General features: G+C 51.9%; 1 protein-coding gene across 4 annotated transcripts in view; it reads right to left on the reverse strand.

Annotated features, from left to right (window-relative positions):
* ADISSP (adipose secreted signaling protein) overlaps window positions 1-18690 on the reverse strand; it is a 174443-nt gene extending 155753 nt beyond the window's left edge. The window contains exons 1-2 of one of the 4 annotated variants that reach the window (XM_065404863.1): window positions 18636-18683; window positions 16891-17005 (exon numbers count right to left, since the gene is read on the reverse strand). The gene's annotated coding sequence lies outside the window, so the exon portion shown is untranslated. Of the gene's footprint in view, window positions 1-5493; window positions 5541-16890; window positions 17010-18635 lie in introns of those variants that run through there. The other 3 variants (XM_065404862.1, XM_065404864.1, XM_065404865.1) reach the window with 3 other exon arrangements.
* Between the last annotated feature and the right edge of the window lie 525 nt (window positions 18691-19215).

Here is a 19215-nt window from a genome sequence, read left to right on the forward strand (position 1 = left end):
AAAAACCAGTAGGAGAACACTTCAACCTCTCTGGTCACTGAGTAACAGACTTAAAGGTGGCAATCTTGCAACAGAAAAGCTTCAAAAAACAGACTCCAACGAGAAACTGCTGAACTTGAATTAATATACAAACTAGATACCATCAATTTAGGCTTGAATAGAGACTGGGAATGGCTGAAACATTACACACATTGAATCTATTTCCCCATGTTAAGTATCCTCACACCTCTTGTCAACTGTCTGAAATGGGCCATCTTGATTATCACTACAAACGTTTTTTTTTCTCCTGCTGATAATTGCTCATCTTAATTAATTAGCCTCTTAGAATTGGTATGGCAACTCCCACCTTTTCATGTTCTCTGTATGTGTATACATATCTCCTTACTATACGTTCCATTCTATGCATCCGATGAAGTGGGCTGTAGCCCATGAAAGCTTATGCTCAAATAAATTTGTTAGTCTCTAAAGGTGCCACAAGTACTCCTGTTCTTTCTGTTCAGTCAGTTTTAAGTCTAGGTCATTCACGGACCCCTTAGACACAGGCATATGGGATGCATGGACCACAGGTTGACAATCATTGGTCTATCTTACAGAAACAATTGATCCATCAGGAAATGCCCATATAGCAAAATATGTAAAAGTAGCAATAAAAGCTCTAACACTGAACAGAAATTCAAGTGTGTAGCTTTGTCACATGTGATGCTACAGATGTAGCAAAGATGAGAGGAAACCTAGAAGGTGGTAATGAAGGGAACGTGAAACTTATAACACAGGAGTGCAGTGCTCATTGGACACATCTTTTAGCCAAAGACTTGAGTGCACCTCCAGGAATAAAGGAGAATGTTGCTGAAATTGCAAAATACTTCCATGACAACCACTTTACTTCAGCTTCACTGAACAGAGCAGGAGGATCTGAACTAATTCTCCCCCAAGCGATATGATGGACTTCAGCCGTTGACTGCTTTTCAGCTATTTATTAAGAACTGATCTATTCTGATGACAATTTGTGAAGCAAAATGGTGACAATAGAGATGGAACTATCACAGCCAAAGTCGGCAACAATGGACTAAAGAGAAACGTAGAAGATCTGCCCAATATACTGACACCTACTTCCATAGCTTTGGACAAACGGCACAAAGATTGCTGCTGTACTGTTAACGCTGCTGGCATCTGGAAAGAACCTCAAGAGACATTGAAGAAAGAAACACCCAGCATCAGAGTTAGATTGCAGGCAGCAAAGAAGCAGATGGCTCAAGCACTTACTCCGCCTCATTTTCTCGCCAATATTCTCAACCCAAAGTCCCGGGATAACTGCTGAAAAAGCAGCAGAGCGGAGGTGAACTACTCCAGCAATACATGTTTGCTGATGATGTTTTTAAAGAAAGTCACAGCACTGAACTGGAGGAAGTCATTAGCTAAGCACCTGGAACCAGATATGTTGAAGAGTTAAACCAGCTTTTGACAGCAGCAGGCTTTTCTGCAGGCAGAGAAAGAATATTTCCTTCATTTGGACTAATTCATTCAAAATTGAGAAATCGATTAGGAGTTGAAAAAGCAGGAAAACTTGTTTGTCTTCCAGTCTATGAATACAGGACGTGGATAAGATCTAGTTTTAAAAGCCTGAGTAACTCAGGAGACTATTGTCTCGTTTTCAAGAGACTCAGGGTATGTCTTCACTATCCGGATCGGTGGGCAGCGATCGATCCAGCGGGGATCGATTTATTGTGTCTAGTCTAGACAGGATAAATCAATCCCCGAGCGCTCTCCCATCGACTCCTGTACTCCAGCTTGGCAAGAGGCGCAGGCAGAGTCGACGGAGGAGCGCCAGCAGTCAAATCACTGTAGTGAAGACACCACGGTAAGTCGATCTAAGTACGTCGACTTCAGCTACGTTATTCACGTAGGTGAAGCTGCGCAACTTAGATTGATCCCCCCTCCCTGTGTAGGCCAGGCCTCAGGCAAGTGGGAACTTTTAAGCTTTCATTTAGGCATATTTGAAATTTTTCCCTGGCTAAGCTGAAATAATTAGTTTAATTCACTGATTACAGTTAATTCCTCTGTTTAAGAAATCATGTAGCTGTAAATGTGAACCATGTTTTGATGAGAAGTTTATGTATCCAAAACACGCCAGGTTTTCTTTAATAAAAATAAATATTATTCACTGTTTTAAATTAAATTCCAGTTCACATCCTAATGGAGCTTGATACAAATCATGAGCAAAAAGTTAATTATCCAATAAACAAGCAATATGTCATTCACCATTTTCTAACACACTAAACATGTACAATAAGAATTGGAAAATATTAAGCTATATAATTGCTCAACTAACTGTATAAAGTTATAGCGTACTCTCCAAAATAACAAAAAGATGTACCAAATCTAGCATAAAGACTCTATTTAGTTGTAAATCAACATGTTTTGGTGGTTATATCAACCAACAAGAATGCACCTCTCTTTAGAAAATAACTGAAGTACAAATGGAAAAGCTGATTTAAATCTCAGATTTAAATTGAGACTGTCCACTTGGAGATTGAAATGATGGTTTAAAATCGCTGATTTAAATCACCTTGATTTAGCTCAATCCTGAACAGACCACTCCACGCCTGGGGCGTGGGCACTTCCAAGCTGTGTGAATGCCGTGCGAGATTAACTGCCCTGAAGCTGCTTTGGGTTTATTGACCAGATAAACCCAGCAAGGGCAACAGCTGGGCATGTTTCCCCCCGCACTCCCTTCACCCTACTCAGACCTGCCTTGAGAGGAGCTTCTGCCTCAATCTCTGCAGCCTATTCAGTCCCTGGCTTCTCAGCTGAGACTGCCAACCATTCTCTGTGCTGGGGTGGCCCCCAGAGCCCCAGTCACAGTCCAGGGCTTTGTCGTGCTAGGCGCTGGACAAACCCAGAACACACAGTACCTGACCCCAGCAAGATCACAATTTCAGGAGGGCAGAGAGCACTTTAAGCAGCAGGTCTGACCCACCAGGCCAGAGACTCATTACACATCTCCTCCTGTGGCTGATCCACACCAGTTCCTTACAGTCCCAGCCACACCGACTGGCTCAAGCTCGAGAAGCCTGATGCTTTCAGCTCCGGAGGCCACCCAGTTTCCATCCCCGCTGATGGAAGCAGTCGCACATGAACACTTTGTGCCCGGGGACTTGAACTGACCCTTCCAGACTCCTTCCATACAGGGGCCTCCACGGAGCCAATAATACGGTCACTGATGCCCTTGGATGTCACTGTATCCAGGCAAAGCCCTCGCACATCCATGATTTACCCCAGTGCAGCTTTATCAGCACTGGTGCCAACTGCATCTACACTAGAGGTTTGCACTGGTGCAGCTGAATCCTAGGCCCTCTATCATCCTTCGATAAGCCAGCTCCACGCCACTTCAGACTCGAATGCTAGGCACGTTTAGCCACAGAATCCTGCGACTTGCCTGGTTCATATATACAAAATCTGCAGCTGATACTATTGTCTCCTGAATCTGGTTTGGAATCAGTCTGTTCCCACCAGCAGCAGGACCCTATCTGATGCATATATGCTAAGGGTTTATTTAAAACAAAACCCAGATACTTGGTGGAATTGAAAAAAAACAACACTCCTTTGAACGTGACATCCATCGAACGCAAAACTAGGCCATAGCAAGTGAATGGTGAGCAGTTCCCGAAGGCCTGTTCGTGTTATCCTCTGCCATTTCTGGGGCACCCTTTCGCAGAGGATCTAAAAGGCATTTTTAAAACCCTGAAGGCCCACAATTTCCCCACCGCCGCGGGAAGCAAGCTGCCCAGCCGGGAGGGGCTCGAGCAGTATGGACATTGCGGATCCAGCGGGAACTCAGGCCAGCCAGCCCAGTTAAGACCCAGGGGATGGGGTGGGCTTATCAGCCTGAGCTGCTGCCCAATCCAATGGGCACGCTGTTATGTTAGCATGCTGGCACAAGCCCTGGCAGCATGACCATGTCTGCTGGGGGGAGGGTCGCTGCCAGCTGCAGGCCAGACGGGGGGGGGGGGGGGGTCGCTGCCAGCTGCAGGCCAGACATACCCAGGGAAGTTTACAAACAGCCTTAATGGTTGGGTGGGGGGCAAATAGCCACCAAACGCCCAAGTGAGCTGGGATTTTCGCGTGCCCACGTGGTCTGAGTGCCCAGTGGCTGACATGCTCCAAGAGTGTGGGCTAGGGGTGGGATCTGGCTAATTATCTGACCCCTATCACCATAGCACCTCATTAATGCATTTATCCACCCAACACCCCTGGGAGGCAGGCCAGTGCTCTTATCCCCATTGGACAGATGGGAACTGAGGCACCGAGAGGCTAAGTGACTGGCCCAAGGTCACACAGGCAGTCTGTGGCAGAGCCAGGAGTTAAAGCTGGGTCTCCTAAGCCCTAGGCTGGTGCCCTAACTGTTGGGCCAGCCTCCCTTTAGTGTCTGGGATGGGCACCCAAGCCTGCTCTCAGAAGGGCCCAGGTGGGATCCAGAGCTGCCCCAGGTGCAGAAGAGAGTCAGTCAGGTCGGAGGCAGGACTAAGACAGCAGGATACCGTGCATGAGCAGCAGCCCCTCCTGGGTGCTCTGTAGCCCAGGCACCCTTAGACCAGACAGCGCCAAGAGTAACCATGTCCCCCCATCCTGTGGGGAGACCAGGAAGGAGAGGATGTACTGAGGGCTTACAGGATTAGGCCAGGGACGGAAGGAGGGGAGCCCAGATCATGGGAGGAAGTCAGAGGGACAGGAAGGAGGGCTGAGGCCACAAAGACAAGGCGCCACTGAGGCAGGGCAGGGCAGCACCTGACCGTGCCAGGGTCCCACATAGGTCTGTCAGAGGGATGCAGGCTTCGGGCATAGAACAAGCCAGCTGAGACAGCAGAACCTTTGACCTCGAGATCACCACAAACTCCAGCCAAAGCCGAGGTGACCGAAGCTGGTACCATCCAGTGACCCGCAATAGCCACTGGTTAAGGAAGAGGTGAGCCAAGCCAGCTGCTTCTCTGCTGAACTCCTACTCTGCTCTCGTTCTCCCAACCCCCCAGCCCCGGTTTGCCCGGCTCATCTGCATGTCACACACCCCCATCTGACACTTCAGTTGTGAGCTCTCCGGGGCCGGAACTGTCTTCTCCTCTGTGGGCACGTACAGCACCTGACACAATGGGGCCCTGCTCTATGAGCGAGGCTCCTAAGCAGCACCGTAACAGAAATAATCATCTCTAGGCATCGCCTGGGCAGCTCAGAGCCACGGGGAAGGAACACAACCAGGCACCAAGAGGGAGAGATGGCTGCGGTTCGGTGTGTGTGCACCCAGAGACGCACTCACCCACCTCACCCCCCTTTGGGAAGGAAGATGGTCTCTGCACCCAAATGGGCCAGGTCTGTTCTCTCACCCAGCCCGGGTTGGCTCTCTTTCTACCCCAGAGATTCTTGGCCTCAAGACTGCCCCCTGGAGGAGGAACCACCACTCACTACAGGGCTGACTGCTCCTTCCTCGCTGAACCAGCTCACCCACTCCACGGAGGGCACATGGGCCCCGAGTCTGCAACCGGACCTGGGCAATCTTGTCCCCACACGGAGCCCCGATGAAGTCAACAGGGCGTCACGCAGGTGAGGAGGTTTTCCCAGGCAGCTCCTGCCGTAAGATTGGGGCCATGGCGAGTACATAACATCAACTGGGGGAGGAAGGGGGACAGAGGAGGAAAAAAGCTAAAGAGCAGGGAGAGGAGAAGTGGGAAGCAGCCGAGGAATGGCGTGCAGCGATATGGCTGGCACAGGATGCACAGAGGGGCTGATGAGATAGCAAGGCAGACGGAGACAGACAGACTCGGGAAGAGGGGGAGGACGGCTTCTTGACTAAGAACACAGCGTTCAAGGAACATCACAACCCGTATCCGCAGCAGGCACATGCTGGCTGTGTCGCTCTAGAACTTCTCTCAGAGTTTAACTGACTTGGGGGGAAATGGAGAAGGATGAAGCTCGTCTGCTGGGTACCACTCGTTAGGAGGAAGGGGACGGAACATGCAGAGAGCGTTGGGGGTCATCTAGCCAGCTCTCACCTGGTGCATTCGGGATGGTATGGCAACTCCCACCTTTTCATGTTCTCTGTATGTGTATACATATCTCCTTACTATATGTTCCATTCTATGCATCCGATGAAGTGGGCTGTAGCCCATGAAAGCTTATGCTCAAATAAATTTGTTAGTCTCTAAAGGTGCCACAAGTACTCCTGTTCTTTCTGTTCAGTCAGTTTTAAGTGAACTGAACTGAAAGATACGTTTCACAGGGCATTTCTCCATCACTGAGGGCTTTACACACAATTACTTCTAGCACCTCAGCATGCTTAGTGAAGAGGGTCTTAAATCCCTGCATTACAGAGAAAACAAGGCACAGGAAGGGGAAGTGGCTGCCAAAAGCCACACGACCAGACAGTGGCAGAACTGGGAGCAGAACCCAGGACTCCCGACCCCCAGACCTACTCAGCTCCTCAGATCACAACGCCTCTGGATTTAATCACCCCCTGATAAGTGTGTCTGTCCTAGGACTAGGCCTCTGGCCTCGAGCTTCCTAAACAAGCAGGCAGGATAGAGAAGGTCCTGCCCCCCCACCCCATCCCACCTCCTTAAAGCCAGACAGCCTAGAAGCACTTGTCCCTTATCTCCTGCTTCTTCTCATGTCTTTCAGGAGGGCTCCACCCCATTACTGGCAGTTTCAGGAGAGCAGGGCAGATTGCCTTCCCTTTTGCCCCACCTTGCAAGCTCTGAGCCCCTCCATCGCCTGGCTGCACACCCCATCAGGGTCACTTATTGCAAATCAAGCGCAGACACCACACTCACTACAGAGCGACTCCTTTCACCCGAGGCTTGCAGGCAGAATTATTTTGAAACAGGCTGAGCTCCAGCCTCTCGGTGGAAGATACAACAGGACGCATAATACAATGCACAGCGACAGTCTAAAGGCAATCACGGCTGGCCACACGCATTCAGCAAAGCACACGAGGGAACGCAAGCTGGGATGAAATGATATAGGGCGAGGGAACATTAGCCGAACTCCTAAGTGCATCTGCTTTGCTCTTTAATAGCTTACTCCTAATGGACCAGGTTCAGTAAATAATTTGATGGAGTAACTGTATTCGCTGGTCATTAATTATGGTCTGAGATGCTCTCCATCCAAAGATGGGCAGCTGAGACACTGCGTTAACCCTTTCACCCCACCAAATATTAAAGGATGGGGGGGAAATCAGTTATGTTGGGGGGTGCAGTAGGAAAGGCAGCCACAAAAGGGTGCAGAGGACCCCAGAGCAGCAGCTGGAATAATAGCCCAGCCCTCAGGGGTTATTTATTAGTAGTATCCAAGTGGCACCCAGAGGCCCCAACTGAGCTCTGGGCCCCATCGCACCAGATGCTGTGCACATGCACACAGCAACAGCTTGCAATTTAAAGAGGCAAAGAAGAGATTATTAGTCCCATTTTACAGATAGAGAATCGAGGCCCACAGAGATTAAGTGATTTACCCAAGGTCACACAGGGAGTGTGTGGCAGAGGTGTGGGAATTGACCCCAAATCCCGAGACCCGGCCCAGTGCCTTTACGACAAAACCTTCTGAGAAGGTATATATAATGAAGGACCACCAGAGTACAGCTTTATAATAACTATGAAAGGGTTAATCAACTTCAGACTTTTCTAAGTCACAGCAAGGGCCCTCATGGTCACTGATCAGCCACTAACAGCATCTCTGGACAGTCAGATGGTTCCATCTTTTATCCCACTGGTGGGGTGTTGCCACTTAGTCAGCTAAGGGGCCTGTGGTGGGCAGCGTTCAGATGACAGCCAGCCTGCATTGGTCTCCAGTACTGAGAGCACGGCAGCTCCTCTGCTCTCATAGGTCCATTACCCTCTTAAAGGGGACCTGCAAAGGGTCGTGCCCTGTTTGCTGCCTCATGGCACATAAAGTAGGTTCTTTTCTTGCTTTTCACATAACAGATATAGCAGGAATGTCGAGTTTTGTCTCCCCTTGTAAGAGGGCAGAAGTGGAGGTCTTGGATACGAACTGAAAGCAGCTCTTAGCCTTTCCTTACAGTTTCTGAATCTTTAACAGCAAGATCTTTTCTCCCAACTGCTTATTGGGCGTTTGAGTTCAGCAGATGCCAAAAATAGTTTTAAACCCTCCGAATTAACATCACTTTCCAGTGTCATCAATCCAGTTTCATTTCCTTTGTGACGCTTTCGTCTGAAGCCTCCTAAATTCTCCAGTATTCCAAACCGGCTTCCCAACAAAAAGTAGCTGAGACCTGAACATCTAATGTACAGAAACCCAAGCAGCAAAACTTGGCCTGCAAAAACTCTTATGGCCCACAACATGCATCAAAGCACCAAAAAACTGAGATGAACCTCATTTGTCTATTTCCCTGCAAAGGTCACCTTTCACAAAGTCATTAGCTGTCTAGTTTGCCTCTCAACTCTATCGTTATCCAAGACAAACCCAACACTGGTGCAACATTAGCGAACCAGATCCCATATTTAGTTGCCTGCTCTGTATTGGCACCATCCACCTTCACGAAGCACCAGTCTAACCGTCTCATCAGAAAGCGACAGCAGGAGGGAACCCCAGCCCGGGGAGCGCAGCTGCGGGTACGTGACTGGCCTGAGCAACATGTCAGAGATTAACGACTGCCCAGCAAGACACGGACGTGCTGCTGTGGAGCTGGCAGCCGAGCACATACTGCATTCTCCTAGGAGCAGTCAGTCGGCGTGGCTTACAACTTCACACTGCCTCCAGCTAGGATTTAGGAGGATACCGGCAGGGCTGGGAAAGGACAGTCTAGAAAGAAAGTGTCAGGCAGGTTAAATCTGTCTGTGCTTTCAGTTTGAGCCTGTTCAGGACATGCACTGGAATTCTCTAGCTGCACGATATTCAGAAACAGCCGCGCTCCCTGCCCCAGAGAGCTGGAGATAAGAAGAAGCCTTTCATCTCTGAGGGTATGTCTACACTACGAAATTAGGTCGATTTAACAGAAGTCGATTTTGATACAGTCAATTGTGTGTGTCCCCACTAAGCGCATTGAGTCTGCGGAGTGCGTCCACAGTACCGAGGCTAGCATCGACTTTCGGAGCGTTGCACTGTGGTAGCTATTCCACAGTTCCCGCAGTCTCCACCACCCATTGGAATTCTGGGTTGAGCTCCCAGCTTGAATTCTTTCTCCAAACAGTTTTTTTTAATTATTATTCAAAGCATTCCATGGCAGACTGATACCAAGTGTTTGCTTGGGGGGGGGGGGGGGGGGTGTGTGTGTAATGATCCCCTCTCTTCCCACACAAATCATAAGCAGAGTTTGAACCTAGGACCTTCAATAGCACAGCACAGACCTCTACCATGTGAGGCAGGGGGGCAACTCCATTAGCTGGCAGCAGCAGTAAGTTTTATCTTCCAGCTGACCAGCCACTAGAGGTGGACATGCTGCAAATTTGGCCAGCATGTTAAGCCTGTAAGAGCTTTAGGACCCACAAACAGGGCCGGCTCCAGGCACCAGCTTGGCAAGCAGGTGCTTGGGGCGGCTGCTCGGGAGAGGGGCGGCACCTCCAGCTATTCGGCGGCAATTCGGTGGACGGTCCCTCACTCCCGCTGGGAGCGAAGGATCTTCCCCCGAATTGCCACCGCAGATCACGATCGCGGCTTTTTTTTTTTTTGGCTGCTTGGGGCGGCCAAAACCCTGGAGCCGGCCCTGCCCACAAACACCCCTTCGACAAGTTACGGTGCATGCACAGTGCTTTTGCAGGGAACTGTAGGCTGAAGGGATGGGATGCAGCATGAATGCAAACCGTTCTCTCTTTAAATCAAAGGCCAGTGCCCCCTACATTAAAGGTGCTTAGGCAAGTCCCCTAATCAGTCTTCCCCAGAATTCTTATGGCATTGAAAAAAATCGCCTAAATTGCCCTTGTTAGCCAAAACATGTGTTAAGCATAGTATACACCACACTGATAGGTATTATGTGCATGATATTAATAGAATATACATTCTTTATACAAGTACTGGGAAGTTATGTTAACTGAATGTATTAGGCTCTTCCTACAGTTCTGTTCACCACGTCAAGTATCCCACAACACTTCACAAAGCTGAAGTCAGCTTTGGCATTAGAAAATGGGACACTTGTCAAAGGCAAAAATACATTAATGTTCTGCCCTGGCACAAGCCGGGGAGGTGCTTTCACGGACCAGTACCTGGAATGTTGGTACCCAAAACAAAACTAAGGAAGGTCCAGAACAACAAGTAAAGGATCTGGGACAGCCTGGTGGGTTGGGTTTTAGTGATGTAGAGAGAGTTTTGTAACTTGTAAAATCATCTTATATATACTGCTAGCTGAAATGCTCGTCTTTGAAGCACACCTTCTGTGTAAGGCGAACACACTGTGAGAATTTGCTTCCCATATCACACTGTTGTGGCTTTAGACAATAACCAAACCTAGCCAAGTGTATCTGGTCTCGAGTATTTTTAAGAACAACCCGCAAGTGCAGTCAAACAACTGGCCACACCTTGTGGTACCCTGATGAGCCCAGGTCAGGAGCAACTGGGATCAAATGTTAAAACTGACCATCTTTGGAATTTTATTTTGTTGCCTTTTTAATATTACATCTTTCACCCCCACCAACCCCCATCACCATGGTACCCCAGCATCTTAAAAGGCTGAAATGGAGACTTTCAAAACCTCAGTAAGAAACCAAACATCATGATCCTCTGCAGCCCTCATCCTTACCCATCAGCTAGGAAAACAGGGGCACGTCTACACTGCAAGAAGAGACCTACAGGGGGAGGGTCTCAGAGCCTGCGCCCTGCCTGAGCCTGAACATCTACACTGCTCTTTTTATCCCCACAGCCCAAGCCCCACGAGCCAGCTGAGCCGGGCCCTGAGACTTGGTGCCGCAGGTTTTTTATTGCAATGTAGATGTACCCTGGAAGTCCAGGTTTCCCTTTCGGCCTCAGAGACTGAGCTTAGCCTGCTTCTAGCACTCTGACCGGGTGACCCCTTCCAGCTAGCCCAGTGGCCTGGCTCATCTGTGATCCTGCCTAAGACCTGGGACTTGCCTCCAGTGTTAACGTTTACAGGGGAAGGAGGAGACTGTTGCATCTCAAACAGGGAGCAGAGGTTTAGCTGAGCACAATAATGAGCAGCCAAGTACGGTGATGAACAAAAAGGAAATGACTCCTCCCCATTCTAGATAACCGCACAGTGGATCCCGTGCCAGCTTTTCCCAAACTGGAGAGAAGGTGGCCATTTCAGCCAACGCAGTCGTCATTATTCATAAACAACAAGATTATCTAAACTCCGGTCCATTTCGCTGTGTCTGTATGTTCTGAACTCAGGGCCGGCTCCAGCTTTTTTGCCACCCCAAGCGGCGAAGCTCACAAAAAAAGATAAAGCCGATCGGCGGCACCTCAATCACGCCGCTTCATTCTTCGGCGGCAATTCAGCGGCGGGTCTTTCGGACTGAGGGACCCGCCGCCGAAGACCCGGACGTGCCGCCCCTTTCCATTGGCCACCCCAAGCACCTGCTTCCTTCGCTGCTGCCTGGAGCCGGCCCTGTCTGAACTACAAGGGCCCAACCTTACCCTGGCATTACATCCCTGGGGAATCACGTGTGTTTAGAAATATGCTAGCCAATAAGAGCAATATTCTACTTTTCTATATCCCCCCCTACCTCAAGGCATTTCACAAACACGGATTGTTCTCCTGTCCCACACCTGTGGGACAATCACCTCTGCGTAAACAGCTTGCAGAGTTCATGGACATTTCAGTCCATGGCTCGAAAAAAATCGTAAGCCAGCTGCAAAGCAAAGCTCAGTACTAGACTGGACAGGGAAGGAGCTGGCACGGACCTCGAGGGGCAATGCCCACCTGGAAGCCCAGTGCCCCCTGCTCCTGGGAAGGGCGAGGGTGCTGGGATTCCTACCAGAGCATTCTCATCTTTCCCATCAGCCTCTGGCAAGGAGCTAACTCAGCCCTGTTTCATTGAGGGAAGAGAAAAAGACCCTCCCCACACCCGAAAAAAAAAGACTCTCTGGTAGTTTTGGAATGGGGGAGGGGTAGGAAATAGACAAGGGGTACAAAGATGTTTGATATTCTACCCTGTACTGTATCCTTCCTCTGCCTCTGTTTTCAGCTCCTCACCCCGGCGCCAACAGCTGAAGTGCTCCTTACTGCTGATCACAGCTTTAGCCCCAGCAGCCACTAAGTGCAACTGACATGATTCTTGACTGTTACCTGGGGCTCACAGCTGCAATGCAACTGCCCAGCGTCTTTCGCACTGCTGCAGCTTGGGGAAGATATAAGCAGCAGCAGCAGCGAAGCCAGGCAGACACGGAACGACTACACAGCACTAGTTCATACACAGTGAGTTTTCTTTGTCATCACGATGAGATACACATTCGTTATATAGAAACTGATGTTCCAGGCCCTTTATTTGACACTGGCAAGAAGGAAATTTGCCCTAGCGAGGAAACTGATGGTGTCAGGAATTAGTCAGCTGCATCAGTCTCATCTTCACATCAGCCAAACTCAGTCTAAGTCTGAGAAAATAGTCACAAGAAGGTGCTAACTCCTCATTTCACATCCAGCGTTAAGTTGAATGCACCCAAAGCTAGGGACACTGGTAGAGCCCTGCGCAGATACAAAATGTGTAGCTGCAGCCGATCCGCAAACATGGCCCGTGGATATCTGCAGATGTGCAGGGCTCTAGACATGGGGACCCTGCAGAGCTGAAGATACAGACCCCGCAGCCTTGTGTGGCAGCGTGAATGTACAACAAGGGGCAGGGAGCCAAGATTCTTCAGTTCTAGGTACGGCTCTATCCAAGTTCTTATGCCCTGCCCAGCGCATAGGAAGTGCCAGACAGGATCAGACTTGTGGTCGATAGAACTAGCTGCTTCAGAGGAAGGTTCAAGAAACCCCACAGCAGGCAGATTACACCAACTTCCCCCTCCCCCATGAAGGTTTCCCTCCTAATCCCCAACAGTGAGAGAGAAGCTTAAAGCCCTGAAACAGGAGCATTAACTATTATCGCTCTGCATAGTCTTGTTATCCATATAAATGTCCAATCCCTTTTTGTTGCTAAATTCTTAGCCTCAACAGCATCCAGTAGCAATGGGTTCCACAGGCTAATTATTCACCATGTGAAAATTGGGGAGGAGGGATAGCTCATTGGGAGGAGGGATAGCTCAGTGGTTTGAGCATTGGCCTGCTAAACCCAGGGTTGTAAGTTCAATCCTTGAGGGGGCCACTTAGGGATCTGGGGCAGGGATCTGGGGCAAAAATCTGTCTGGGGATTGGTCCTGCTTTGAGCAGGGGGTTGGACTAGATACCTCCTGAGGTCCCTTCCAACCTTGATACTCTATGATTCTATTCTTTATCAGTTTTGAATTTCCTGCCTTTTAATTTTGCTGAATGTCCCTTTGTTCTTGTGTTATGAGACAGAGAACAGATGCTCCCAATCTACTTCCCTTAGACCATACAGACTTACATCCCTTCTCATTTAGCATCTTTCCCAGGTAAACAAGACCAGGCTCTTCAGTCTTTCCTCATGAGAGGTTTTCTTGGTTTTTCCCCCAGTCCCTTGATCCTTCTTTGAACTCCCCATCAGCAATCCCATTGAGAGGAGTCCTGTCACTGGTTTGTCAGGTATCCTTAGGCAAGTCATGTCGCCGCTTTGTGCCTCACTTTCCCGCTCTGTTAAATGGGAGTATCAATTCTGACCTGCTCCATGGGGTGAGGTTTGAAGTTTTCTGAGTGGACAGTTATTGGTCTGCATGAAGTGGGCGAATTTTACTGTTAATATTGGCTCAGTTTTATTCTTTTGTATAGTAATCAGCTGAATATGCATCTAGACTCGTTGATTTTAGGGCCAGAAGGGACCACTATGATCTAGTCTGAACTCCTGCATAAGACAGGCCAGAGAACCTCACCCTGCAATTTCTGGCTCAAGACTATAACTTTACCGTGAGCTCTACCAAATCTTTTTGAATGAAAACTGGATGCCTTTCTAAGACTGCAAGTGAGGGAGAACCCCCACATTCCTAGGTGGTGTTGTTGCAATGGCTAATTACTCTCCCTTAAAATTTGCACCTTCTGTCTTGTCTGAATCTGTCCAGCTTCAACTTCCAACAATGGTGTCTTGTTCTGCAGCTGGACTGAAGATCAGTCGACCCTCAGAAATCTCCCCCCTCGTAGGTATTTGCAGATTGTGATCAAGTCACCTTTTAACCTGCTCTTGGATAAACTACACAGACTGAACTTCTCTAGGCTCCCACCATAAGGCAGGTTTTTCCAGACCTCAAATCATTTTTGTAGCTTTTTGCTGAACCCCTCCCAGGTTTTCAGTGTAACTTTTGAAATGCGGACACCAGAATGGTACACAGCATCCAGCGGAGGTCTTACTAATGCCATATGCAGAGGTAATACCACCTCCCTACTTCTATTTGATCTTCCCCTGCTTATACATCCAAGCATTGCATTCACAATGCTCATGACATCAAGGCACTGAGCTCATGTCCAGTCCAGAGTACTGGGGTGAGGGTTATCTAGCAAAATGGAGTACAGGAGGGCAACGTGTGATTCTGCAACAGAAGCCGTGGTCACGTTGGTTTCAAGCTGGCGGGGCAGCAGGCTGTAATTAGAGACAGGGCAATATCAGCCAGCCACTATCCAGCACAATAGGAAATCTGCTCAGCCACACCACTCTGATGTATAATTTTCTATCTGTGCCTCCCCCATCACTTTAGTATCAGCACCTCAGCCTTTCAGGTATTAATCCTCTCATAACACGTGCTCTACCTCACTGGGGTAACTGTACAAGTGGGGAACTGAAGAACAGAGAGACTGAGTGACTAGTTCAAAGTCACACCGGGAGTCTGATGGAGCAAGGAATTAAACCTGAGCTTTCCGGGTCTCAGGGCAGGTCTACACACTACAGAATTACTTGGGTATAACTGTCACTCAGGAAAAATCCACATCCCTAAGCAACGTAGTTATACCAACCTAAGCACCGGTGTAGACAGCAGAGCTTCTCCTGCCGACATAGCTACCGCCTCTCACAGAGGTGGATTAACTACACCGGTGGGAGAGCTCTCTCCTGTTGGCGTAAAGCTTCTTCATTAAAGTGCTGCAGCTGCGCCGATGCAGTGTAGACCTGACACCCTGGTGGAGCCCTGGAACCATCCTTCCTCTCCATTCTGTCAGCACTCTCAGAGTACTGATGTTACATGCACACCTGCACAAGCAGCAACTGGGTTGTGCACACAAGTAGAGTGCATTTAAAGGTGATTATTGGCCACATGTACAGGCAGATCGTGATGTATGCTGAACAACTGAAGCACATCTTTTCATGGTTAATACTCAGCCTTTACACCCTCAAACCTCTGTGTGAGCATTAATCCACCCACATGCTACCCAGACTCCACCAACCCCCTTCCTCAAACTTCCCTCCAGCCTGGCTGAAGCATGGGGCTGGAGCCAGCACTCCTGAGTTCTACTGGCAACTCTGAGAGACACACTTTTGTGGCACTGAGCACATGGGAAGGAGGACGGCGAGGTCCAGCCTAGGGTTTGGAAGGTTTCAGATACGTACCAGCCAGAGACAATACAAAGTGAGGGGAGGGTCCTGGTGAGAAGTCCCCCTTTGATTTCCAGCTGCTGGGAAGGCAGTGGGTGCTAAGACTCCCATCGGGGTGCAGTCCTTGAGTACTGTTCAAGGGCTCTGTTTTTCATTTCTTCCCCAGTTCCTCACTCACACACACACACACACACACACCCTCCCTCCCAGCTGCCAGAAGGTAGAATTGCTCTCTTACTCCTCCTGAGGCTGCTGCATAGTAGGGTGTCTGCTACTCTATCCTTCCCCCAGGCTCCATATTTTGGGCAGCTCCTCCCTCCCACACAGCTCCACTACCAGCCTCTGCAGCAGCTCAGAGCTGTGCTCAGCATGAAATTGACATGATTCTTGTCAGTTTCACAGCCACACATTAAGTTCCCAAAGGCTGCAGCGAAAATAACTCCGCTTCTCTACCGCTCATTGGCAGGCAGAACCCTGAGCAGCACCAGGTGCCCCGGAGTTGTCCATCAACAGATTCAAACAGATGGCCCCACATCAGGTCATGCTGGGAAATTTCTCTTCCTAACAAGAAGGGCTAGAAACACATGGCACCATTTTCAGAGGCACTGAGCACCCACCAATTCCACTGGAGCTGAGCGCCCTGGAAAAGTTGGGCTATTTAAAACAAAACAATAAAAGCTTGGATTCTGCAGAAGCTAAGGGTTCATGCCCCGGACTCGCCAGTAAAGCAGCAGAATTTGAGTGCTGATAGCATCATCTAAATGCCATCTAACTCCTACCTACGTAGGATTCTCACCTCTTCTACACAGACTCTGCTTTGAGTCATGTCTACCACCAATCCCACTGGCTTCAAATCCAGCGTTCGCTGTATCTCAGATACCTAAATGATCCAGAATTCCTACTCATTTCCATTTAACCCTCTCTCATCACACCCTCACCCCAGCATGTCTACAGCCGGGCTACCAAGAAACACACCATGAGACCGTAATACCCAATAATATATTGGGGGAGAGGTCACCATGCGCCCCAGATGCATTTACACCTCTCTCAGATATCTCCTTCCCTAGCACATGAGTTATTGTCCCAGCAGCTCAGGAGACATTTCCCTGGCAGGGCTCTATTCATTGTGAAGAGAGAGGCTCCCAGCCAAGCCAGGCTCAGCACAGCTCCTGTTCCAGCCCAGCGGCTGCGTGCAGAACCCACAAGGGGCAGGTAACATACAGAGACGAGAGACCCACTACAGACAAGGGAGAAGATTAGCCAGCTAAAGAGCGGGGGGGGGGGGGGGGTCACACTTCTGCATTCTTACCGGAGACTGCAGCCTGAACTTTGCTTTGCCTTTCCACTCTCCAGCTGCCTCTACCACACTGAAAAGCCTCCCCAGCAGCCAGGCAGCGACCCCGCAGCAGGCAGACCGACTGACCCTGCCTTGGAGAGAGACGGAGAGTTTCTCTTGGTGTAACAGGGGAAACTCCCCTCCCAACAGATGCCCAGAGAAGGGGAGGGAAGAGGGAGGCGAGGAAAGAACAAGGGTGGGAAGGAGTGAAGAGAAGAGGAGGAGAGGAAGGGAAGGAAGTGAGCAGAGCAGGCATGGAAGGGGATAAGGCGAGGTTGGGGGAGCAGGTGAGAGGAGTCAGGGCAGAGCAGGGGACAATCACAGAAAGGAGGAGAAGAGGGGAGCTGAGGCAGGAAACTGAACTAGGGGAAGCAGAGCAGAAGGGCATGGGAGGGGAGCTGGGGGACTAGGATGAGGCAGGAAGGGAACTGGGGCAAGTGGGGGAAGCGGGGCAGGAGCAGGGGGACTGGAGCAGAGCAGGTGAGGGTAGGAAGAGGGCTGGGGTAGTTGGGATGGACTGGGGCAGGTGGGAACAGGAAGGGGGCATGACATGAGGGAGCGGGGGTAGCTGGAGTGGACTAAAGGGGGCAGGAAGAGGCCAGGGGGGACCAGGGCAGATGAGGGAGCAGGGTAGGAAGGGGGCAGGCAGGTGGGGGACAGCATAGGAGGGGGCTGGGAGGAATGGGACAGATGAGGGGGGAAGGGCCCAGGGCAGGTGGCAGGGCAGGGGGAATGGAACAGATGAGGGGGCAGGTAGGGGGGCGGGAGGGGGCCGAGGGAGACTGGGACAGGTGTGGGGGCAGAGGGGACTGGGACAGGTGTGGGGGCAGAGGGGACTGGGAGCCCGGGGGAAGGTTGGGGGGCGGGGCACTGGGACAGGTGGGCTGGGCGGGGCGGGAAGGGGCCAGGGGAAGGTGGGGGGCGGGGCACTGGGACGGGTGGGGGGCGGGAAGGGGCCGGGGGAAGGTGATGGGGCGGGGCACTGGGACAGGTGGGGGGCGGGAAGGGGCCGGGGGAAGGTGGGCGGGGCACTGGGACAGGTGGGGGGCGGGAAGGGGCCGGGGGAAGGTGGGGGGGCGGGGCACTGGGACAGGTGGGGGGCGGGAAGGGGCCGGGGGAAGGTGGGGGGGCGGGGCACTGGGACAGGTGGGGGGCGGGAAGGGGCCGGGGGAAGGTGGGGGGGCGGGGCACTGGGACAGGTGGGGGGCGGGAAGGGGCCGGGGGAAGGTGGGGGGGCGGGGCACTGGGACAGGTGGGGGGCGGGAAGGGGCCGGGGGAAGGTGGGGGGGCGGGGCACTGGGACAGGTGGGGGGCGGGAAGGGGCCGGGGGAAGGTGGGGGGGCGGGGCACTGGGACAGGTGGGGGGCGGGAAGGGGCCGGGGGAAGGTGGGGGGGCGGGGCACTGGGACAGGTGGGGGGCGGGAAGGGGCCGGGGGAAGGTGGGGGGGCGGGGCACTGGGACAGGTGGGGGGCGGGAAGGGGCCGGGGGAAGGTGGGGGGGCGGGGCACTGGGACAGGTGGGGGGCGGGAAGGGGCCGGGGGAGCGGGGCAGATGAGGGAAGGGGCCGGGGTAGATGAGGGGGGGCGTGGTAGGAAGGGACCGGCGGGGTAGATGAGGGGGTGGGGGGGGGGGCGGAGTAGGAAGGGGAAGGGGCAGGGGCAGATGAGGTGGGGAAGGGACAGGTGGGGCCGGGCAGAGCGCGAGGCTCCGCACTCACCGCTCCCACGCGCTCAGCTCCACACCGCTGCCCAGAGCCCCGCGCGACCCGCTCTCCGTCTCGCGGGGCGGGGCGGACACGCCCCCCGCCCGCTCCCATTGGTCCGTTCTCGTCCCCGCCTCCTCGCTCGCTCATTGGCCAGGGCTGTTCCGGGGACCGTGAGGGCACGAGGCGGCCGCTCCTCATGGGGGGGGGGGGGTGCGGGGAATCCCTGGGGGCGGTACCTAGGGGGAGGGGTCACCGTGGGGGGGGCGGGGCGACGGGTTAGGAATGGACCAATGAGGAGCCCGAGGGGTGGGACTGTGTCAGTCTGTGACTGGCACCCAGGACTCCCCCCCATGTGCTTCCCTGGGACACCCGTGTGCTGCTGGGTCCCGCCCCACCCACTGCCCCCTTGGCCTAGCCCACACCCTTGGGCCCACTGCCTATCCCCCCTCTTCCTGTCCCCCCTTGGCTTAGCCCACATCCTCGAGCCCACTGCCCATCCCCCCTTCCATCCCCATCCTACCCACCCTTCCTGCCCCCGCTTGGCCTAGCCCACACCCTTGGGCCCACTGCCCATCCCCCCTCTTCCTGTCCC

The sequence above is a fragment of the Emys orbicularis genome, chromosome 5 (assembly GCF_028017835.1).
Source record: "Emys orbicularis isolate rEmyOrb1 chromosome 5, rEmyOrb1.hap1, whole genome shotgun sequence".
Lineage (NCBI taxonomy): Eukaryota > Metazoa > Chordata > Testudines > Emydidae > Emys > Emys orbicularis.